Here is a 24,568-nt window from a genome sequence, read left to right as displayed (position 1 = left end):
GAATACAGCTGGAAATTGCATGACTGTGGGGCACAAATAGCCTAATATCTGTGAGTCTGTGGTCCTGTATGTATGTGCAAGCGGCAAGGAGGGCTAGACGAATGAGCACATGGTTGGGAAGAGATCAGAGTTTTGCCTCAATTTCCCCATGTATAAAATGGAGATACTTTCCCCACCTCAGGGGGTGGGCTGGGGATCAGTGAGTGTTTGTAAAGCACCGGGCACATAGGGCTATGAGCTATTGTTTTAATAATCAATTATCGTGGAGAGGCCCATGATGAGAAGACAAAGAACTAGCCAGTTCTCTTCTGAAGACACTGTCGCTGAAGGCCGGAGAGGATGTTTGGCGATTGGGCCGTCTGTGTAGCCAAGGCAGCATGGCTGAGAAAAGGTAGCTGCAGTACAAAATACAGGTGGTTGTTGTGACATAGGGTTTCCAGGCCCAGTATGTCCCATACTGTACAGGACCAATTACCCAAAGTGGTGAATCAGAGGGTACCTATGCCATGGGGCTACAACAGCAAGCCCGGCTGCCCCCAGGGAGAGGTGGCTGAGCTAGGCATAAAACCAAGGTCTCCTGATTCCCAGACCAGTCTCCACACTGGGAGACAGGGGGGCTTTGTCTCCCTTCAGTCGCTTATGCACTTACGAGGCTAGTAAGTCTCATGCAGCTGGTGGTGAAGGGAACTCGTCCTTCAGCTCAAGATGGAGTGGTTCATACTGTCACTCTGCAGGTCCTGCTGTCAGCCCACATGGGGTCCATTACAAACACAGCAGAGGGTGCTCCTTGTCCAGTAGCCACATGAACATATACAGGGGAGCCTGGGATGCACTGCCTGGGACCCCCTGTTCCTAGAGCTCTGTGCTCAATGACATTCCCTCTACTGGTGTATTGGAATGACAATGCCAGCACAGATCCATCCCCTCTACTTCGATGGTAAGTTCCCTGGGGCAGGGACCATCTCTCTGATCTGTGTTTGTACAGCACTCAGTGCCATGGGGTCCTGCTCGATGACTGGGGCTCCGAGGTGCTGCAGTCCTATAAATAAAGAGCAAGAATAATATAAATATTAGGCATTCTAAAAAGACTTCTGGGGGTACTGTTATGCTCAATAAGTGCCTAATCTAAACCCCATCAAAGTCAATGGAAAGATTCCCATTGGCTTGAGTGGGATTTGGATCGGGCCCTCAGCATGCATGTATCTGTGTGCTTGGGTTAAAAAACAAATCCTCCTCTCGCCACAATTGTATTTAGTAGGACAGGCCGTTAATAACAACATCTACGTTGATAGGAACCTAACCATATCAAAGCATCCCGCTGCTTTTCTTTGCTTCCTGCATATAATATTTGCATTATCACAGTTGTATATAATTTTCTTCTGGGGATATTTATTTTATTTTATTTTATAGTTTGTTTTCATATTTGGCCAACAGTTGGAAAGTCTGTTCCCATCCGGACTCAGGCCCCTATTTAGCCTGAGCTGTCTATGATACGTACCTCTGTTCTCTCTCGAATGCAATCCCTGCCTGGTGCAATGCAGTATTATTGTATGTTCTGTGTTCTCAAGACTGAATTGCTGCACTACTGAGCCCTGCTCTTGTTGTGCAAATTAGCAGACCTTCACTTTCACTGTGCGGCAGCCCCTCTATTCCCCTCCCACCACCCCCACTCAGAACAGAAACCTCCCTCCGTGGGGAAAAGAAATAGGATTGTGTCAAATCCACTCCCTTTCCCCTCTAGTTTGTTCGGCTTTTCCTTGTCAGAAGGTGGCAGGATTTTTCAGGACACTCTCTTCATTTGGAAACATCAGCCTCTACTGCAAATTAAAGGGTTCTGTAAATCTCCCTGTGTGGGTTATGCCCCTGGAATTTCAGCTCTGCAGGGTTTACATTTGAGGGTTTGCTGTGGCATGCAGAAGACAACAGTAAATGGATGCGTCCAGCCCACCTTCAGCATGGGAAATGTTCTCAGACTGTACACTAATTACTTTGCGCATGTAGCTACTCAAATTGCAAGTTGAAAACGTGTCAAGTTTCTGAGCAACACCCAGCATAACTTCTTCCTGTGCAATGAGCTACACATTAGTTAACAGATACGGCCCATACACAGTTAGAAAACTGTACGAGTACTTATGGACGGCAGGGCTTTCTAAAAAACTCTGGGGACAGACTGTATTTCTCCCCCCAATCCCTTGCTGACGTGTCCCTGAACTGTCGGAAAAGCAGTGGCTGCCTCATAATTTGGAATGGGATCCTTCTCTTTTTCAGGCAGCAGTTATTGCTAATATGTATATAACTCCTCTGAGGTTATGATCTCAAAGCAATCCACAAACGTTTAATGGAGCTATACTCGTACAGACAGGTAAACCGAGTCAAAGACAGATCAAGACCTCAACCCAGCAAAGCACGTGTTTTTTAAAGCACAACTGCTTTGCTGTTTTGGGGCTCAAGGTCACAGAGAATGAGTGGGAACAGAAGCCAGGATTCCAGACTTCACATCCTCTAGGGTAAAATAGGAAGTCAACTGGAGCATTATACACTGGGAGAGTTTCAATCAGATTGGAGGACAGATTAGAATTCAAAGCAACCTTGGAAAACTGGAGAACAGGTCTGAAATCAAGAAGATGAAGTTTGATAAAGACAAGTGCAAAGTACGCCAGTTAGGAAGGAAAAATCAAGTGCACAGCTCCAAAATGGAGAATAACTGGCCATGCAATAGTGCTACTAGCTAGTGTCTGGGGGTTGTAGTGGATCACAAATTGAATATGAGCCAACAATGCGATGCAGTTGCAAAAGAGACTAATATCATTCTGGGGCGTATGAACAGGAGAGCCATGTGAGACACAAGAGGTAATTGTCCCTCTCAGCATTTCTGAGGCCTCAGCTGGAGTGTTGTGTCGAGTTTTGGGCGCTGCACTTTTGGAAAGATGTGGACAAATTGGAGAGAGTCCAGAGGAGAGCAACAAAAATGATCAAAGGTTTAGAAAACCTGACTTATTAGGAAAGCTTAAAAAAAATTATTCTTGAGAAAAGCAGACTGAGGGGGGAACCTGATAACAGTCTTCAATTATGTGAAGGGCTGTTCTAAAGAGGACAGTGATCAATTGTTCTCCATGACCACTGAAAGTAGGACAAGAAGTAATTGGCTTAATCAGCAGCAAGGGAGATTTAGGTTAGGTATTAGGAAAAACTAACTACTGTATAATGATAGTTAACCTGGACCAGGCTTCCAAGGGAGGTTGTGGAATCTCCATCACTGGTTTTAAAGAACAGGTTGGACAAACACCTGTCAGGGCTGATCTATGCAGTGTTGTGTAGCCATGTCGGTCCCGAGATATTGGAGAGACAAGGTGGGTGAGGTCATATCTTTTATTGGACCAACTTCTGTTGGTGAGAAAGGTGCTCAGAATGCCACAGCTCAATACAAGGTGGAACAGATTGTTTAGCATAAGTAATTAGCACATGTTCTAAGGGACCATTCAAAGTGAAGTGGCCCACTAACACCCCCGTAATCAAGGGACAAAAAGAGGGGGTTAGTGGGTTATAGATTGTTGTAATAAGCCATAAATCTAGCTTCTCTGTTCAGTCCATGCTTTTTAGTATGTAGCAGAGTAATTAATTTAAGCTCACAGGCTTGTCTTTTAAAGGTGTTGTGCAGTTTTCCTTTGAGGCTGAGGACTGATAGGCCAGATAGGGAGTGATGGCTTTGGGAAAAGTGTTCTCCCATGGGTGACAGGGTGTTCTTCTCTTTTATCATTTTCCTGTGTGAGTTCATTTGAGAGAACAGTGATTGTCTGGTTTCACCCACGTTGTTGTTATTGGGGTATTTAGTGCACTTTTGTTAAAACAAACAAAAGGAAGTATTTTTTCACACAACGCACAGTCAACTTGTGGAACTCTTTGCCAGAGGATGTTGCGAAGGCCAAGACTATAACAGGGTTAAAAAAAGAACTGGATAAATTCATGGAGGATAGGTCCATCGATGGCTACTAGCCAGGATGGGCAGGGATGGTGTCCCTAGCCTCTGTTTGCCAGAGGCTGGGAATGAGCAACAGGGCATGGATCATTTGATGATTACCTGTTCTGTTTGTTCCTTCTGGGGCACCTGGCATTGGCCACTGTCGGAAGATGGACCTTTGGTCTGACCCAATATGGCCATTCCTATGTTCTTATAAGATACAGCATGTGTTGTGATCGGCACATGTAGGACCCATGAATCTTGAAAGGTGTATTGTGGGGGGTGTTGGTCATTGTAGCCATGGAGGTATGTTTGCAGGTTTTGCTTCTATTGTTCTGGTGGGGTCTGGTGCCGCTTAGGGATGGTCTAGGTCTACTTGTTCCTGGCTCAGCGCAGAGGCCTGGACTTGATGATCTCTTGAGTTCCCTCCCAGCCCTACATTTCTGTGGTTCTGTTTAGCATGACTAGTTAAGGAGAGATTGATAAGCCCTATCTCTGAATGTGCTGCAGGTCCATATGCATGCATGTCAATGTGCACGTGTTTGCATGTGCACACACAAAGGAGGTTTAAAACCTTTTCACTTTTCTGATCCTGGTGCTGCTGGCTGATCACCGTGGCCAAGCTGTAGCAGCCTTGTGGTTGCTATGATTGCTAATGCCTCAAACCCCAGATCTAAACTTTGCAAAATTTTGAATCGGGTTCTGACTTTGTGGTTTGGAAAATATCTAATTTCACAGCCAAACTATGTCATTGCCAAACTAGTGGGTAGTTATCTTTTTCTGAGATGGCCAATAGGTGATACTGCACTGTTCTGATATTGGACTGTGGTTCTTGTCCAGGTTTGTATTCCTGAAAGTGAAGAGTAAGAGCTACGGTCTATTTTATGTCTCTCTTTTGCCTGTTCTAATCTTAGCTGACTTGTTCAGTCAGACAATTACAGCAGTTAGTTGTCTTTTTCCTCCTTTCCGATTTTTCCTTTGGCTTTTTGGGGAGGCGACAAGATGCTACAGAAAAAGAAAATGTCCCTATTTTTTTAACATGCACTATTAAAAGAAGCAGACCAGTTGTATGGGACTGCAAGGAAGGCCTGGTTGTGAAAAACTATTTCATCTGTTTCCTTTGGGTGGGGAGCTCCTACCAATGGAGTCCTTTTACCATTTTTACCATAGACTGCATATGTCTTGCTATGCAATTGACTTGCGAATCTCCCTAATTTCTGTTCTCTGCCTTTTCTCTCCACATCCTGTGTACATGTCACATGCTGGGAGATGCAGCTCCAGCTTCAAGCCTTTGGGAAAGAGGGAGTTCTCATGGAGGAAAGACAGAGGATATTTTGACTTCCTAACAACAAGAGAAGGAAAGCATCCCAATCCTTGACAAAGACCGTTAAAAACCAGAAGGTCCTGTCAACTTCTGTGAAGCACTCTGCCATTTGATGAGGTATCTTTCTGCCTTTCTTGGGTTTTCTGTTAGGGGCCAAATTAAAGTAATAAGACAGATAAAGAAAAACTCATTTTATGCTTATTCCATTTGAACTCCTCATTCATTGCAAAGGCGTCTCTCTCTGAGCTTGTCTTGTCATTCGTGCTGTTATGAGGAAAGGGCAGGTGGGGTGGGGGGTTGCAAGAGAATATATTTCTTGTTATGCTTTTAAAATTAAAACTCGCCTGTCAGAAACTGTCTCACTTTGCCTTGAACTCTCTGGAAGAATAGGCCTTTCTCTACCTGAGGCTGTGGTTACTGAACTCGCCACATCGTTCAGGGCAGTGGGTACTTGTCCAGGATCCCAAATTATATACTTCCTTTATAATGGACTTTGTTTAGTTTAGTGCAGGTGAGAGATTCTGGAGTGACAGCTCATCACACTCGCGGTGACAGGCATCACTGTCGCCATCCAGTTACCAAGTTAAATGTTGCCTCCAAGTCTTCAAAACACAACAGCTCCATGAGATCTTAGCTAGTCAGGTGCAAGGACAGGGCACTGAACTGGCCATGAGGAGACCTGGGCTATAGTCCCAGTTTCTGCTGCTTGGTCTTGGCCAAGTCACTTAGCATGCTGCGTGTCTGTGTTCCCCTTGGTCTGTCCTGTATTTAGGTTGTGAGTGTCTCAGGTCAGTGGCTGTTTCGCACTGTGGGTCTCTACAGCCCATAGTACAATGGGGCTCTGGGCTGAGCTGAGACTTCCAAGTGCTACTGTAATAAAAATAAATAATAATGACTTGAGGCCACTAGAGACCATGGGGGATGGGAGGTCCAGTGTGAACCACAATAGCCTGCAGGAACAGGACCAGTATGGCCCCAGTCCTGCACTGACCTCCACGCAGGCATAGGTGCCTATCTGTGCAGAGCTCACTGTAGGACAGGCTTCTGGATCATTCCAGCGAACGTCCTCCCTCCTGGTCCATATTTGCAGTGATGGCACCTTGGCCACCTGCCCTGGGATGCTGAGCCACATCCCAGTCCCGCCAGCTGCTCAGAACTTTCCCTCACCGGTGCACTTCTCTGCCATATCTCCAGGCACTCTTCACTTCCCTCCCGCTATTCATGTAGTAATCGAGACATCAGGCACTCCGGTCCTGCCTGATCACAGAAGGTTTAGAAGAGTACATTATGGACCATGCACAGCATGAGGCTGTGGCTCAGTTTGAGAATACCTCCCTCAAGCATACGGCCTGGTCCCCACCCTGCCATGATCTCCAGTTCTCTTCCCCAACCAACCAGCTTCTCCCCCCAATTTGGGAGGCCCACCACCGAGGTCTCTCTGATTGTTTGTGGCTGCAGCTGCTGCCCTAGTGCGACTGTTATTGCTGTCTCCTCACGACAGATTGTGCTGCAAAATTGACCTTGTCCAGTGACGTGCCGTGTTCTCCGGCAGACGGAGGTAGGGGATGCAGAGAAGGAAGAGGGGAGCGACGCAACACTTCATTGGCTTTATTGATCAGTGCTTGCAGCACCTTGGAAAGATTGTTTTCCAGGCCTGTCCTTGGAAGGTGAGTAAGGCAGCATTGCTGGTTGCCAGCACCTGTTGTCAGACATCTCCCCGATTCCCAGTCAGTCGATGGCTACGAGCCATGTGATGACTTTTTGGCAGGGTTACTGCAGCTGGTGCTTCCATCTTTCACATCTGTTCTCATTGGCTCCAGGGAGAGGTGCTGATGACAGCTCAGTGGCACCTCATAGTTAAGAGGCCCAACCCCTGGATAAGCAAACTTGGCCACTAGCTGTTTTCACAGCAGGTCTCAAAGGAAAGAAAACACCTGGCTTCTTGTAATTGCCTGTGTCACCCTGCAGCTGATTCCGGGCGCTGACTGTCAGAAGAATATTTTTCATGCAGGTGATGGTAGGGAAGGGGGGCAGGATGAACAGTCCTTATTGAGGGAGGGGAAGGGAATCAACCCACGCTGGCTCCTGGGGCCCATGGCCCTCTTCTCAGCCCCATTGGATCCACCATGTCAGCGATTTCCCCAGCTGACCCCCAGTGGTGCAATGGATCATACACACCCTAGCCCAGTCCTGCCAGCCACCCCTCCACTCTCATCCCATCACCTCTCCCTTCGTAGAGCCAAGGCAGAAGGGTGAGGCTGGTGCCAAAGAGTGGGTTTTCCCCATTCTGCGCAGTCAGGAGCACGCTCCCCACAACGGGGGTCTCTCCAAGAGACGTTCTAGGAGGGATGGCCACCCTCCAAGGTGAGCAGAGGCAGACGAGGACAAACTGGGTAGCTGACCTTGCTGTCTTTGGGTGTCCTGCCTTGAATTCTAGGGGGAATCTGGGGTGTGTACAGAATGGAGGCCCTGCAAGTGGGAGAAATACCTGGGAGGCAGAGGCAGAAGGTGGCTTTCTCAGCTTGGAAAGAGCTGTTCCTTTGTGTGACGTGGGTGGATTCTCAGTCTGATTTTCCTCTCACCAACACCGGTGTAAATCGGCATAGCTACACCAGCCCAAAACGACGAGTAAGGGAAGAATGTGGCTGTTGTCTGAGCCCGAATGGGGCTCCAGTCTTGAGGGTTTGGCTCCTCAGCTGCATTTACTTTTCAGCCGCCATACCCCTATTAGTAACCGCCCTCCCTCCCTTGGTAGAGCTCTGGGGGTCACACTTCCAGGCGTGTCTCCGAGTCAGAATTTCTGATAGATTTCCATGAGCAAGCCCATTCTCCTGTTCCTTTCACCATCTAATGGGCTCTGGCAGCTCGGCACCGGGGAAGGAGTTTGTTGGCTGACTTAATTTGCTCAAGATTTCATCAGGGAAGCTGCAAGAATGGCTCTGGGATTGCTGTTGTGTCACTCCAGCAGCTGCTCTGCCCCAGCCCCAGAGAGCTTATAACTCAAAAGAAAAATGACAAACTCATTTACGTTCAGTTTCTTTTTGGGGGATGGGGGGTTAACTGGAAAATAAATGCATTAAAAATAGGGGGCTAATTCTCCCCATCACAGACCCACAGAAACAGCTGCCCTGGATAGAAGAGAAAGAAATGTGCAGACTATTGTAAAATGACCTGCTGGCCCCTGCCAGTGAGTATTTCCATGTATTAAACAGGGCAAAGCCAGGATCCTTTAAAAGCAATGGGTCAGCTTATGCTGTTAGTTATACCGGGCTGAGCCATCATATGCTGGTGCAACTGGGAGCAGAGCTTAATGCTATGGGCCCAGTTCTCCCTTTCCACAGGACACACCAGCACGCACGCACAGAGCACCACTCCAGCCCAAATTTTGTCCTCCATTTACACCCACACAACCTGGACGTTGGGTTTGCAAAACGCAGCTACAGGCAGAACTCAGTCCAGGGTCCTTCACGGGCGAGGTGTGGAGGGCAGGACCCCAGTTCGGCTCCTCTCAGCCACCTGGGGGACTCACCTGGATCTCAATGGGAGGAGCACCTGGACGGAAGAGTGGAGAAAACAGCTACAGGAGGGAGGGTTGCTAAGACTCTGCCTCTTTGCTTAAAGTGACCAATTCCCAGTGGCCAGCAGCGGGCATCAGAAGATGAATGACTTTAGCTCATGGGTTAAAGGACATTATCAGTGTGGAGCAAAGTGGAGCCAGAAAGGAAGACCATCCAAAAACCGGACAACATACTTTAGTTTTCAGGCCTTGCTTAACGCTTTCCACTCCCTCTTTAGCAATAGCTGCTGTGTATTGAAAATGAAGCCTACCCCCATCTATTAGTTTGACCCTTTATAGTAGATGTTATTGCTATTTATATATAATTTTACCAAGAGACGCTCAGCATCTGGGTTACAGTGAAGTCCTCTTTCAGAGTAGCAGCCGTGTTAGTCTGTATCCGCAAAAAGAAAAGGAGGACTTGTGGCACCTTAGAGACTAACAAATTTATTTACACAGATTTATATACACAGAGAACATGAAACAATGTGTGTTACCATACACACTGTAACCAGAGTGATCACTTAAGGTGAGCTATTACCAGCAGGAGAGCGCGGGGGGGAAGGGGAGAACCGTTTTGTAGCGATAAATCAAGGTGGGCCATTTCCAGCAGTTGACAAGAATGTCTGAGGAACAGTGGGGTGGTGGTGGTGGGGAATAAACATGGGGAAATAGTTTTACTTTGCGTAATGACCCATCCACTCCCAGTCTTTATTCAAGCCTAAGTTAATTGTATCCAGTTTGCAAATTAATTCCAATTCAGCAGTCTCTCGTTGGAGTCTGTTTTTGAAGTTTTTTGTTGAAGAATTGCCACTTTTAGGTCTGTAATCGAGTGACCAAAGAGATTGAAGTGTTCTCCGACTGGTTTTTGAATGTTATAGTTCTTGACCTCTGATTTGTGTCCATTTATTCTTTTACGTACTCTCGTTACAGTGTGTATGGTAACACCCATTATTTCATGTTCTCTGTGTATATAAATCTCCCCCTGTATTTTCCAATGAATGCATCTGATGAAGTGAGCTGTAGCTCACGAAAGCTTATGCTCAGATACATTTGTTAGTCTCTAAGGTGCCACAAGTCCTCCTTTTTTTAGTGAAGTCCTTTTAATTCCCGCTGAGCCTTAATGAGAAACTCAAGTGATTCATCCAGTCATTCGTCACATAATAAGGAATGACTCAACCAGGATAGCCAAAGGTTTTCTGCCCTTTCCCACTGACTATCACAGCCTAGCTGTTCAAGATGTAAAGTCAGCAGCATTGTTCTATACTTTCTTCCCTGAGCTTCTCTGAGTTTGTCAGTGACTTCTCAAGCAACTGCTCGGCCACAAGAACTCTCGTATGGTGGGATGGAAATGATGTAAGGCTGCCTCTGAGGCTAAGCCTGCTCGCCTTGCTCATGCATACAGTCCTTGTACAGGTGAGCAGTAAGTACCCCGTTGAATTTAGTGCCACTCCTCAGGGGAATGAAGGCAACTTGTGTTACAGGTTCACCTCTCTTGTTCATAAATAGAGATTTGAGCCAAATTAAAAAGTTGGGCTCTAGATTTCAAACACTCCAAAGTATGTAAGTCACAGGAAGCGAGGGCTCTGGATTAATTTCTGTTAGGAAAGGGATGAATCAGAAGAGGTTTCCTTCTTGGAAGAGGCTACAAATTAGTTTGAGCATCATGTTAATTCCACCGCCTCCCAGCCCTCCCACATATACCCGTACTCCTGTTTCTCTGCTTGGTTAGTGTGGTTGCAGGAGACATAAATATCCTAACACTTAGCTTCAGACTGTATGAGAAACAGTGAGAGAAACCATTTGTGCTAAAGGTAATAGTCTTCACAGAGACAGACAATGCCGTGAAAAGCTGATGAGCTGCTTATTTACATGCTCCGATGCACTGAAATTTAACAACTCTCTAACCCTTCTTAGCAGTCAATGACATTGCTAGGGAGGATGGCAAAGGTGGTGAAGCAGGGCAGGGAGAGGTGAGACCTACATGGCATGATCCCAGCATGTGTGGGAGTGACTCAGACACATCAAGGTTGACACATTGGAACAGGCAGCTTGAGCTATGGCGTTCCAGTGGCTTGTCTCAACCAGTGAGACCCTAAGCAAACTGCGCAGGGAGGAGTATTGGGTCCTTGGACCCAGCAGACTTTTGACAGACAAAAGCAACCCCTTCCAGTCCCCCACCCTGTCCCACACCCAACCCCGTATTTTATTCTGCTGGCTTTTCCTTTCTGTGAACTGCTGCTAAACTGAAACTTGGTGAGGGCTGAGGTAGGTTGGCAGCCACTGTAAAGCTGCTTCCCCAAGCCTCGCAGGAGAACGAAGGACAAATTCTGAGACTGTATGTTGGAAACACGTCCGAGTGCAGAGTTTCTGCCAGAGTAACTGAGCTCCCAGGACGCTCCAGTATTGGGAGGGGTGAGCTTGGCTGCATCTTGGAGGCTGGTTTTCTTTGAGTGCACCTCAATTTGCCTCACAAGCTGCCCTATAGAGGCTCTGAACCCAGCTAATACAGCCCATGCAAGTGCAGAGGTGATGAAACAAGCCCCGTTGCTCCCCCTTGCCTTTTGTACCTCACCTCGACTGCAGGGGTTTGCCTGCCTGTCTGCATAAAGGAAGGACAGCTGCACTGACAGTCGGCTAATCAGCTGGCACACAGCAGAGAGGAGGGCTGCGGCTGTGCCGTTCTCAGCAGGGTGAGGCCTGATCAGTGGATGCTTGCCAAGAAATTCCTGGTGTTCTGCACAAAGGAGCAGTGACTCTGTAGGTGGCGATCTTCCCACTGAGTTGACAGGAGGGGTGCGCTGAGCTGTCAGAGATGCCTTCCTTCAGAGGAGACCTACCCTGAGGTCCTGGCCACCTGCAGTCATGAACTATTTCACGTCTTTAATGTAGCTGCGGCTTGACCCATTCATGACTTAGAAAATTAGGCCCAAGGGCATAAACTGGCATGGGGAGCTGACGGGGAGCCTGTGGAGAGACTTGAGGCTGATGTGTTCCACGTGGGAGGTGGGGAGCCACATTGTATACCAGCTGTGCATCATCTTCACATTCAGCTTCAAAGGCAACGAGTGACGGTAATGCAGCCCGGAGGTGACAGACGCAGGCTCTGCTGCGGCCAGGTCCTGCTCCAGGAGGAAGGGACCAAGTTTCCTGGCAGGCTGGAGGTGAAAGAAGGCACATGGGGAAACTGGTGTTCCTGGGTCATCCAGGTTTGGCGAGGAGTCAAATGGGACCCTGAGGCTTCGCACCACTCCGCCGAATGGGGGCTGCGAGCCATCAGGGGAAGGTGGAGACAACATCCTGGCCAGCTGTTCAAGGCATTTCCCCTTTCCAGTCAGCGTCACTTCAGCCTGAGCCAGCTGCTCTTCATCCAAGCGCTGATCTCTCGTAGACACTCTGGCAGCACAGTCATGGTGGGGGTTGCACCAGCTGAGAATTGGATGGGCAGCCGAGGGTTGGGACACTGCTGGAAGCTAAGCCCACGTTGGCTCATTCTATCTCCGAGTGCTCTTCTGCAGGGATAGTAGGGATCCCGGCAGGACCCTGAAGGTGAGGGCCTTTGGAGAGGTGGGGCAGTTACCCATCATTGCTCTCTGAGCTCTGCTGGGGCCATTGTCATGTTGGGCCATCCACTGCTGTTATCCAGGAACTGTCTACTGCTGAGGTTCTTGCTCTAAGGCATCTGGAGTAGCCGCTGTCTGGAACAGGATACTGGCTAACAATACCCCTGCTTTGACCGGCTAGGGTCGTTCCTGTGTATTTCTACTTTATTTCATTGCAGGGAGACAATAAAAGCTCGGTATGTTAGAACAGCAGCCAACTCAAGGGCTCCTTCGAGGAAAGGAGCGGTAGAAGTCCGAAGAGAACTTGTTCTAAACTACTACATGCCACAAGGGGCCACAGCAATGGTTCCCTCAACCCACCCAGCAATATTGTTAATCTATCCAACTATACTCTTAGCCCAGCAGAAGCAGCTGTCCTATCTCGGGGCCTCTCCTTCTGCCCCTCTACCCCCACGAACCTGATACAGTTCTGTGGTCACTTAGAATCCTATTTTCGACGTCTCTGACTCAAGGAATATTTCCAACACACCTCTGAACAACATACTAACCCACAGAGACCTCCCTACCAACATTACAAAAAGAAGGATTCTGGGTGGACTCCTCCTGAAGGTCAAAACAGCAGACTGGACTTCTACATAGAGTGCTTCCGCCGACGTGCACGGGCTGAAATTGTGGAAAAGCAGCATCACTTGCCCCATAACCTCAGCCGTGCAGAACACAATGCCATTAACAGCCTCAGAAACAACTCTGACATCATAATCAAAAAGGCTGACAAAGGAGGTGCTGTTGTCATCATGAATAGGTCAGAATATGAACAAGAGGCTGCTCGGCAGCTCTCCAACACCACTTTCTACAAGCCATTACCCTCTGATCCCACTGAAAGTTACCAAAAGAAACTATAGCATTTGCTCAAGAAACCCCCTGAAAAAGCACAAGATCAAATCCGCACAGACACACCCCTGGAACTCCGACCTGGGATATTCTATCTGCTACCCAAGATCCATAAACCTGGAAATCCTGGGCGCCCCATCATCTCAGGCATTGGCACCCTGACAGCAGGATTATCTGGCTTTGTAGACTCCCTCCTCAGGCCCTACGCTACCAGCACTCCCAGTTACCTTCGAGACACCACTGACTTCCTGAGGAAACTACAATCCATCGGTGATCTTCCTGATAACACCATCCTGGCCACTATGGATGTAGAAGCCCTCTACACCAACATTCCACACAAAGATGGACTACAAGCCATCAAGAACACTATCCCCGATAATGTCACGGCTAACCTGGTGGCTGAACTTTGTGACTTTGTCCTTACCCATAACTATTTTACATTTGGGGACAATGTATACCTTCAGATCAGCGGCACTGCTATGGGTACCCGCATGGCCCCACAGTATGCCAACATTTTTATGGCTGACTTAGAACAACGCTTCCTCAGCTCTTGTCCCCAGCGCCCCTATTCTACTTGCGCTATATTGATGACATCTTCATCATCTGGACCCATGGAAAAGAAGCCCTTGAGGAATTCCACCATGATTTCAACAAATTCCATCCCACCATCAACCTCAGCCTGGTCCAGTCCACACAAAAGATCCACTTCCTGGACACTACAGTGCTAATAAACGATGGTCACATAAACACCACCCTATACCGGAAACCTACTGACCGCTATTCCTACCTGCATGCCTCCAGCTTTCACCCTGACCACACCACACGATCCATTGTCTACAGCCAAGCTCTGCGATACAACCAGATTTGCTCCAACCCCTCAGACAGAGACAAACACCTACACGATCTCTATCAAGCATTCTTACAACTACAATACCCACCTGCTGAAGTGAAGAAACAGATTGATAGAGCCAGAAGAGTTCCCAGAAGTCACCTACTACAGGACAGGCCTAACGAAGAAAATAACAGAACGCCACTAGCCGTCACCTTCAGCCCCCAACTAAAACCCTTCCAACACATTACCAAGGATCTACTACCTATCCTGAAGGATGACCCAACACTCTCACAAATCTTGGGAGACAGGCCAGTCCTTGCTTACAGACAGCCCCCCAACCTGAAGCAAATACTCACCAGCAACCACATACCACACAACAGAACCACTAACCCAGGAACCTATCCTTGCAACAAAGCCCGTTGCCAACTGTGCCCACATATCTATTCAGGGGACACCATCACAGGGCCTAATAACATCAGGCACACTATCAGAGGCTCATTCACCTGCACATCCACCAATGTGATAGATGCCATCATGTGCCAGCAATGCCCCTCTGCCATGTACATTGGTCAAACTGGACAGTCTCTACGTAAAAGAATAAATGGACACAAATCAGATGTCAAGAATTATAACATTCATAAACCAGTCGGAGAACACTTCAATCTCTCTGGTCACGCGATTACAGACATGAAAGTTGCAATATTACACAGAAAAACTTCAAATCCAGACTCCAGCGAGAGACTGCTGAATTGGAATTCAGTTGCAAATTGGATACAATTAACTTAGGCTTGAATAGAGACTGGGAGTGGCTAAGTCATTATGCAAGGTAACCTATTTCTCCTTTTCAGAGTAACAGCCATGTTAGTCTGTATTTGCAAAAAGAAAAGGAGGACTTGTGGCACCTTAGAGACTAACCAATTTATTTGAGCATAAGGTTTCATGAGCTACAGCTCACTTCATATGCTCAAATAAATTGGTTAGTCTCTAAGGTGCCACAAGTACTCCTTTTCTATTTCCCCTTGTTTTCCTACCCTCCCCCCCCCCCCTTCCTCAGACGTTCTTGTTAAACCCTGGATTTGTGCTGGAAATGGCCCACCTTGATTATCATACACGCTGTAAGGAGAGTGATCACTTTACATAAGCTATTACCAACAGGAGAGTGGGGTGGGGGGAGAGAAAACCTTTTGTGGTGATAAACACCCATTTTTTCATGATTTGTGTGTATAAAAACAAACATCTTCTGTATTTTCCACTGGATGCATTCCGATGAAGTGAGCTGTAGCTCACGAAAGCTTATGCTCAAATAAATTGGTTAGTCTCTAAGGTGCCACAAGTCCTCCTTTTCTTTTTGCAGATACAGACTAACACGGCTGCTACTCTGAAATACGTATACATTTTGCCTAGAAAATTTAATCTTGTTAGGGAGATTATAATTATGCACTTGAATTCTGGCAGCTCCCACCATGTGCAAGGTGCTGACCAGACGTCAGCACCTACAGTCTCTGCCTGAAAGAGATTACAGCAACAACAGACCTTTTTGCGGAGGGCTGAGCTCCTCTCTGCAGTGGTTAATCTTCCCACAAAGGAAATCTGCTCCCAAAGGTCTTAAAACTGATGAATGATGTATAATAAACCTACGGTCTGGCTGCTTTAGAAAGATAACATGTCAAATCAGTATAACATATCCCGGGTTCCTGCTTTATAGACACACACAGGAATGTGTGGCCTTGAGGGACTGTGTACTGTATTCCGCGTGGGAAAGGGGATGAGGACGTAATCAGGATGAAAGATATTCTGGGCCAGATTGTGATGCTCTGGTGCATGTTCAGTCTGTGAGTAAAGGAGCCAAGGGATATGCCCCTGTGTATCAGCTCACCAGTGTGAGGGTTTCACTGTCCAGCCCTAGGAGTTCAGTTTTCAAAGTGATCCCAAGATGCACCTGCAAAAATTGGATATGCACCATGAGCATGCTCAACATCTATACCAGGAACTGGCAATCAGGTAATTGTACATGGGAGTAAGGCCATGAAGAAGCTAAGCTGTAGGATTCTACATCTCCAGCACACTGCAGAGTCCTGGTTTGCGTCTTCCTTGAGGAGGGGTTCATGGCAGGGGAGAGAGACAGGGGTGAAGTCGGTAGGTTCTTGGATTCACTGCCTCAAGAGATGCAGCACCCACTTCCCCATGGGGAGACCCTTGCAAGGAGTAAATGTTGACCTCTCACGGAGATGCCCTGAGCAAGGCACAAGCTTTGTGCAGGTATCCAGGATTTCCCTCAGAATTACATAATTACCAGGCCCCTGACTGTGAATCAGTCACCCTGCCCCAGAAGCCCATTAAAACATGCCTCAGCTTGGGGGGTGGGAACTATGTGATGTTCTGTATCGGGGAGTGAATAAGGACTTGGATTGCTAATCTCTGAGGAAGGCAAGTATGGCTGAAAGTCATTTTACTGTAAAGTTAAAATTCAATGAAACTATATTAAGGACATTTGAGCAGCTCTGGTGCTCGATAAAATAAAATAGTTAATCATACAGAATAGTTTATACTTCTCGATCCTCCTTTATCCATTTGTTTTTACGGGCCGTGTGGTGCCTATCTACTACAGTGAGGAGCACATCGGGACTATGATAGATACATAGATTAGATAGCTAATCTGTGCAGGCGTTAATTAAGTAAGATCACACCACCCCTGTGATGTAGGAGGGGTGAGGTGAGGTAGCAAGCTACGAGCAGAGGAGCTACTATTGAAATAAGCTAACTTTATGTTGTTACGAGTGACTAAACTAATGCTTGGGATGCATGCTCAGTGTGAACAAAACATTTCCAGAAGCCTGAGCAGATTCGGGATGACCGGAGTGTTTGCACATTCAAGGTCAAATTGAGCTCTGGGCAGAGGGCCAGCAGAAGGCCCATCCACCACGTAAGCCGTAGTAGCTGAGTACACATGGATCGGTTTCCCTCTCAGTAAATGACCATGTGCTTTCTTTCCTGATGAACACAAATTCTGTTCTGAGGGCTTGCTAAGCTCAGCAGCGAGTATTCTCCTCTCTGTCGTACAACTGGGGAAACCGGGGCTTCGGTTTGGAGATTCCTGTGTTCTGAGGTTAAGTGACATGTCCATAGTGGGTCAAAGAGGGGATAAGGTGCTGATTTACACACCTGTGTTTTAACCCCTAGATCTTGCTCCCCTCTTTGTGTATGAAATGCCATGTTTGCCATGTGCTGGTGTCAAGATACTGCATTTGGTTATGGTTATGGTTATGCATATGGTTAGCCTCTTGTCTGTCCAAGCTGTTGAGGTCTTGAGGATGCAGGGACTCTCAGGTTTGGGTGAAATGCTTTTATTTAATTATTCCATCCACAACACAGGGGATGGATCTGGATTCAGTGTCTCCCGTTGAGAATCTCTAAACTCTCTCTTCCCCTCTCTCCCTATTTCTACTTCCTCCTGCCGCTGCTCTTCCTGCTGCATACGTTCATTGTCCACACTAGCTACCCCCTCCCCTCCCCTCCAAAATAAGATCCAGTATTGCCAAAACCAAGCCCACAAAAATCCTGCATCTGAGCCTCAAAAATTGTGATACGGGCCTAAAACTCATGAGTTTAAGAACAACAAAAAAAAGTTGGACTCTTTTGCTTTGTTTCTGGTTTTGAGCCTTTAGGATCCACTTACTTCATGTATTCAAGCTTTTCTTTGCAACCATGAGGGCAAGAAACTTACTTTAAAAAAAGTCCTTTAAAAAAAAAAAAGAAAGCTAAGATTCTCATACAGAATCATGATTCCAGCAGCTGGGGCTTTAAGAAAAACACTAAAAATCACGAGACTTGGGATAAAATCCAAGAGCTGGCAACACTGCATTTTCAGAATGTGCACTATTGTCTTCAAACCACACCTCTGTTTCTGGCTGGTGTCTAGCTAACTTGGTTGCAATGCCAGCCCATCCACTGAGCCTATCAGAAGTAAATTTGTTGCAAGGTGTGACGTTTTGCTATTCTGAAGGCTCCCTGCAGAGCTAGAACTCAGTGATGCTGAAAGTGCCAGTTTAGTATGAATATATAACTAACTCGGTGCGTTCAATTAGCAGAAAATTTGGTTCATCTCACTGCTGAGCACTTGCAATGTGGAGAAGTTAATTTTATGCTTGCTGAGGTTCTTTTGTTTGCAATGACAAACTAAGGAAACTTCAGCAGTACTGCTATCTGTCACAGAGCGATTTTACAATTCCTTCCACTATATAAATGACATGGTGAAAAATCTCCTTATTAGCTTAGATGGCAACAACTCTCTTTCCCTAATAGCAATGAATTGGAATTAGCTATCCAGTCCCCATGGTGCCCAGTCATGAAGGAAGGTCTTCTACTTTTATAAGCCCCCATATGCTTCTCAGGACGTCAGAGTGGGGGCAGTGAAAAGCCAGCTGGTCTCTCGCTCTAGTTAGTAATATAGAGACAGAAGGCAAGTCTTGCATGGCTCTTTGTTCTCCCATTTCTCTTCCCTAGGCATTGCTTGGAAGAGTGCCGCCCATTGTTCTGGTGAAACTGGAATGAAATGGAAGACCTCTGGTGGTGCTGGGTGGCTCAGGGAGTTGAGAACGCACTAGAGAACATTTCTCTCCTTTGCCTGGTTCAGCTACTATCTCTCCGGATACTCTCTGGTACTCAGATACTACTATGGAAAACAAAAAAACCTGCAGGCTGAAACTCCCCTGCTTCAAGGCAGAAGCCAATCTCTGACTAATGGGGAGGAAGGAAATTTCGACAAGCACCAGCCTCCTGCAGCCTCCTCTGAAGTAGCTGGGACTGGCTCTCATTACTGGCCATTGTCAGAGCCAGGATAATGAACTAGATGGATCCCTGGTCTGCTCTGGGCTGGCAGTCTCTATGTCCCTGTGATTGTGGTGGCACAAAACCTGCAGAGAGGAAGGAATTTAAAAAAAAAAAGAAAAAAAGGAAGAAAGGAAAAGAGGCTCACTCTGGCCCATGCCATTTTGTAAGTGAAAGTTATGACCTTTGGCTGGCTGATCAGTGATGTGCAGTTCCTGGTACGGAACAATGGTTTCAGTGAACATCACATACATTGCACCTATACGTACATTACCGGCACTAATTGGTTCACCTTGTTGGAAGTCTCAGCAGAAAGGCGAGGCAATAGACACAGATCGAGGCTGCAAAGCTCTGATCCAGATCCAAAGTCCCAGGGTGTTCAGGTCCTGGGTTGTGTTCAGCACATTATAGAGAAAGGGGCAAGTCCTGAAGTTTGGATCCAGATCCAGTCATGGATCCCAACTTCCCCTAGGGTCAAGGTTATTCAAGTCTGGTCTCCATCTCTATCAAGGAATGCATGAAGACCCCCTGGAGATGGCGTCTGCAAGGAAGGACTGAGGCACATGAGTGGGGCATTGTGGGAAACCTCTGCCTATAGCATTAGTGAGACTGTTACTGGAATTGTGTGTCCAGTTCTGGTGTCCATACTTTAAAAAGGATGTTGAAGAACTGGAAAGGGTTCCAAAATGAGCTACAAGAATGATTTGAGGGCTGGAAATTTGCCTTATAGTTAGAGACCTAAGAAGCTCAATCTATTTAATTTAGGAGAGGGAAGGTTACGAGGTGACTTTATCAGGATCTACGAATACCTATGGGGAGAAGATTTCTGGTGCTCACACTCAGAGATTCCAAGGCCAGAAGGGACCATTGTGATCATCTAATTGACCACCTGTTTAACACAGGCCAGAGACCTGCCCCAAAATAATTCCTACACTGTAAAACATCCAGTGTGGAGTTGACGGTAGAAGAGGGCTCTTTAATTTAGCAGAAGGCAGCAAAACCGAATCCAATGATGGATCCTTCATCATTTGGAGTCTTTAAATCAAGATAGGGTGTTGTCATAAATATAAAGGGAAGGGTAACCACCTTTCTGTATACAGAAGTATAAAATCCCTCCTGGCCAGAGGCAAAACCCTTTCACCTGTAAAGGGTTAAGAAGCTAGGATAACCTCTCTGGCACCTGACCAAAATGACCAATGAGGAGACAAGTTACTTTCAAAGCTGGAGGGGGGTGGGGGAACAAAAGGTTCTGTCTGTCTGTGTGATGCTTTTGCCGGGAACAGAAAAAGTAATCTAGCTAGATATGCTTTAGATTTCTGTTTTGTTTAAATGGCTGGTAAAATAGCTGTGCTGAATGGAATGTATATTCCTGTTTTTGTGACTATTTGTAACTTAAGGTTTTGCCTAGAGGGATTCTCTATGTTTTGAATCTGATTACCCTGTAAGGTATTTACTATCCTGATTTTACAGAGGTGATTCTTTTACTTTTTCTTTAATTAAAATTCTTCTTTTAAGAACCTGATTGTTTTTTCATTGTTCTTAAGATCCAAGGGTTTGGGTCTGTGTTCACCTATGCAAATTGGTGAGGATTTTTATCAAGCCTTCCCCAGGAAAGGGGGTGTAGGGCTTGGGGGGATATTTTGGGGGGAAGATGTCTCCAAGTGGGCTCTTTCCCTGTTCTTTGTTTAACATGCTTGTTGGTGGCTGCGTAGGGTTCAAGGACAAGGCAAAGTTTGTACCTTGAGGAAGTTTTTAACCTAAGCTGGTAAGAATAAGCTTAGGGGGTCTTTCATGCAGGTCCCCGCATCTGTACCCTAGAGTTCAGAGTGGGGAAGGAACCTTGACAGGTGTGATTCTAAAAAATATGCTGTAGCTCAATGACAAGATATGGTCTTGATATAGAAATCACTGGGTGAGGTTCTCTGGCCTGTGTGATGCAGAAGGTCAGACTTCTATGGAGGTCCCTTCTGGTCCTAAAAATCATGACATCTTGCATTACCATCGCTTGTGGTATGTCTGCTCTGCTCTGAGGCTTTCAGTTGCCAGGGCTGTCTATGCAGCACTTCTGACAAGCAGAGAATGCACACTAAATATAAATCAAAGTAAAATACAAGTGTCTTGTATTGGTGATGGCTGATACTTTTAGTATTTGATAAGGGAGGCAAACCTCTTACATTGTTTAGCCAAAGAAGGTCATTTAGTTTGTCAGAATGTCAGATCGTCTAGGTACAAGGTACAGGTTTATTTATAAAAAATGCACTTAGTGTGTCTGGCGGGAATATTGATTAAAGAAAATGCTGGAAAGGGGATGTAAGGTAGGAGAGCGTGGGAGATGATCGAAAGATTAACATAGGTTGATTCTGACAGGGAGCAAGTGATGCATTCCAAATAATGATCTGGGCTGGAAGGAGCCAGAGGAATTTGACATTCAGTAAAAATTTTAGGTCAGTCGGATATGCCTTTCCTATCTGGTACAAACTGGGGCTTTCCCATCAGAGCTGCGTGATGCTCTCTGGTGCAAGATTAATGGGGACGCCCCAGGACGCTGGAGAATCTTAAAGAAACCGCAGCAGGAGGCCTGGCAAACTGGCACTCTGCCCCTGCTTTGGCTTTTGAGGATGGGGGGATTCTCAGGGTATTGGGGGAGTGGTCACAAGAAGGGATCCACTGTGTGGAGGTTGAAGGTGGACTGGAGAGAGATGGGGACAGTTAGGGGAGGTTGCGGGGAGGGTGGGCTGGAATTTCCGTGCACGGACATAAGTGCGGGTTATGTATATTTATCTATCCAATGTGGCTGTACGGCCCCATTACTGAAGTATCTCACACTCCCCAGTGTATTTATTCTCACAGCACCCCTATGGTGCAGGGCAGTGCTGCTATCCCATTGTACAGGTGGGGAACTGAGGCCCATTGGATCATTGCAAGCACTGAGTCTGCCCTCCGGCATAAGACAGGACATGGCCCTAAATTTATTCTCATTTGAATTAGAGCCAATCCTCTAGAAAAACATCGACTCTTGATTTAAACATCGCCAGTGCTGGACAATCCATCACAGCTCTTGGCAAGCTGCTCCAATGATTCATTGCCCTGCTCGTTAAAAACGTGCACCTTATTTCCAGTCAGAATTTGTCTAGCTTCAGCTTTCAGCCATTGGATCTTGTTATACCTCTGTCTGCTAGAGTGCAGAGCCCTTCATCCGAGTTTTCCTCCCCATGTAGATACTTACAGACTGATCAAGTCACCCCTTAATCTTCTCTTTGTTAATCTAAATAGATGGTGCTCCTGGAGTCTATCACTATAAGGCAGGTTTTCCAGTCCTTTAATCATCCAATGGCTCTTCTCTGAACCCTCTCCAATTTATCGTTTTCAGAGTCACTGCTTCCCAGGATAGAGTCCCCCATCCTGCAAGAATGGCCTGCATTCTTGGTTCCTAGATCTATGTCTACATCTGGTTGTATTAAAATGCATACTGTTTGCTTTTGCCCAGCCTTCCAAGTGATCCGGATTGCTCTGTATCAGCAACCTGTCCACTCCTCCAACCCACTCTCATGCATAGCCTCGCTGACTTCAGGATTACTTGTGTGAGTAAGGGGTTCCCCATCTAACTCCAAGAAACTAACTTAAAAAACAGGGCTTTGGGTTTTTCTGGAGTTTAGTCACCTGCTCCCAGAGGAGGCAAAGCCCCTGCTGTGTGTTTGCTAATCTATTATCACCTGCGTGCTCACACAACTGGAGGAGTTCCCAGTGACACAGGGGCAGAACTCAGGAGCCAGGGATATGCTCAGGAGGTATCTGCAGGTCTGTAGACAGCTGGGACGGGGGAGGGGGGGTTTGCTCTCACAGGGAATGATACACTAGACAACTGTAAGCTTTGCATTGCTGAGTATACACAATGCAGTGTGTGTGTGTGGTGTGTGTGTGCGTGTGTTGTATTTCATCTATGCTCTTAACATAGCTATTGTGAGCCTGATTCTGACCTCATATACAGTACAGTGGCATAAATTTGCAGTCTGAAGTCAGTGGGCCAGATTCTGATCTTACACTGATCACACATGGTTTGACTATTGACATTAGTGGAATTGTTCCTGATTTACACCAGGATCAAGCAGAATTAGCTACAGTGTGAGATTAGAATCTCTCATGTATAAGTGTGTGTGTGCAAGAGAAAGCTAGGAACCACTTAGTGCCAATGGCAATGGGCCCAGGAATCTCCCGAGTCTGGTATTTACATTCTAGTTTACCAAAGCATGTGATATGAGGTCGCAAATAAATGACGCATCACATTGGTCACCACTATCACTGTGAAACATACATACAGCAGTTGTGTAAGGAGTTATGTGTATGTACACTGAAAATATATTCTTACAGTCTGTGTGTAGGGATTGGTCACCAGCAAAGGTGACAAAGAGGTTTCCTGTCAGACAAGAGATGTTTATCCGCCTGTTTACACGTAAACTGAGTAGTGTCTTGTTTTACAACGGGTCTCCTATCAAGTCCGAACTGAATACAAATGAAGGATTGTGAGACCTTCAGAGGAAACTAACAGGAAGAGAAAAACTGTGTGTGTGTGTATGTTGGGGGGTGACCCTCAGAGCCCCTTCATGCCAACTGGCAAAGGGCACACCCAATATACTGTTGTCATGAATATTTAGCCAAACCATACCTTGTAAGGGATCACATAAAAACTGATAACACGCTGATCATTAATGTCATTGTGTGATGTATGTACAGCGGGTGTGTAAAGAGTTATGTATGTGTGCTGGAAATATGTTCTTAAAATACGTTTTGGGGGCAGATTTGATAAACAATTTGCCCTAGACAAAGGGATGTTGTTTTGTCTGTCTCCAGTGTAAACTGAACAAGGTGATGCCAGAGACAATGGAAGTTACATTTACATACAAGTCAACAGGGATAGACAAACAGCAGGGGAGAAGAACCTTACCTGGGGGGTGCATTTCAGCAGAAGGCAGAGAATGGGAGAGAACCCCTTAGGGTCTGTCTACACAGCAAAGAAAAACCTGCAGCTAGCCCGTGCCAGCTGAGCTGGGCTCAGACTGTGGAGCTGTTTCATTGCTGTGTAGACTTCCAGGCTTGGGCTAGAGCCGGAGCTCTGGGAGCCTCCCAGTTCACAGGGTCCTAGAGCCCAGGCTAGAAGCCTACACAGCAATGCAACAGCCCAGCAGCCCGAGCCCCATGAGCCCGAGTCGGCTGGCATGGGCCAGCCATGGGCGTCTAGTTGCAGAGTAGACATGTCCTGAGTTCCATCCCCCACTTAGGGGAGAAAGGGGACAGCGCCCTCTGAGTCTGCAAATCTTTGATCCTCCTGCCAGAAGGACTGGAGATGCTGGGAGCTTGATGTAAGTGAGGAAGCTGTTTAGGTGAAGATTGTAGCTTGCTAAAGTTAACTCATAGACACTAGAGAGCATGTTTTATTTTGTTTGGTGTGTAACCATTTTCTGTTTCTGCTATCTCTGCTCAGTATCACTTAAACCTCCATTCTCTGTTAATACACTCGGTTTGAGTTTATTGTAAAACCTCTCTTCACTGTTGTATTGAATTGAAGAGTGAGCCCTCAGTCTCTCTGGAGACAGTGGATTTAATAATTTCTGTGAGTGGC

The 24,568-nt window shown here is 46.6% G+C and overlaps 1 protein-coding gene across 2 annotated transcripts in view; it reads right to left on the bottom strand.

The window, feature by feature from the left end:
• Nucleotides 1–321: 321 nt before the first annotated feature.
• LOC311526705 (uncharacterized protein) overlaps nt 322–24,568 on the bottom strand; it is a 37,382-nt gene continuing 13,135 nt past the window's right edge. Inside the window, exons 4-5 of one of the 2 annotated variants that reach the window (XR_014713103.1) lie at nt 650–1,039; nt 322–395 (exon numbers count right to left, since the gene is read on the bottom strand). The gene's annotated coding sequence lies outside the window, so the exon portion shown is untranslated. Of the gene's footprint in view, nt 1,040–24,568 lie in introns of both variants that reach the window. The other variant, XR_014713104.1, reaches the window with a different exon arrangement.

Source organism: Lepidochelys olivacea (assembly GCF_965140295.1).
Source record: "Lepidochelys olivacea isolate rLepOli2 genome assembly, chromosome: 9".
Classification (NCBI taxonomy): Eukaryota; Metazoa; Chordata; order Testudines; family Cheloniidae; genus Lepidochelys; species Lepidochelys olivacea.
This window is presented reverse-complemented; position numbering and strand designations above follow the sequence as displayed.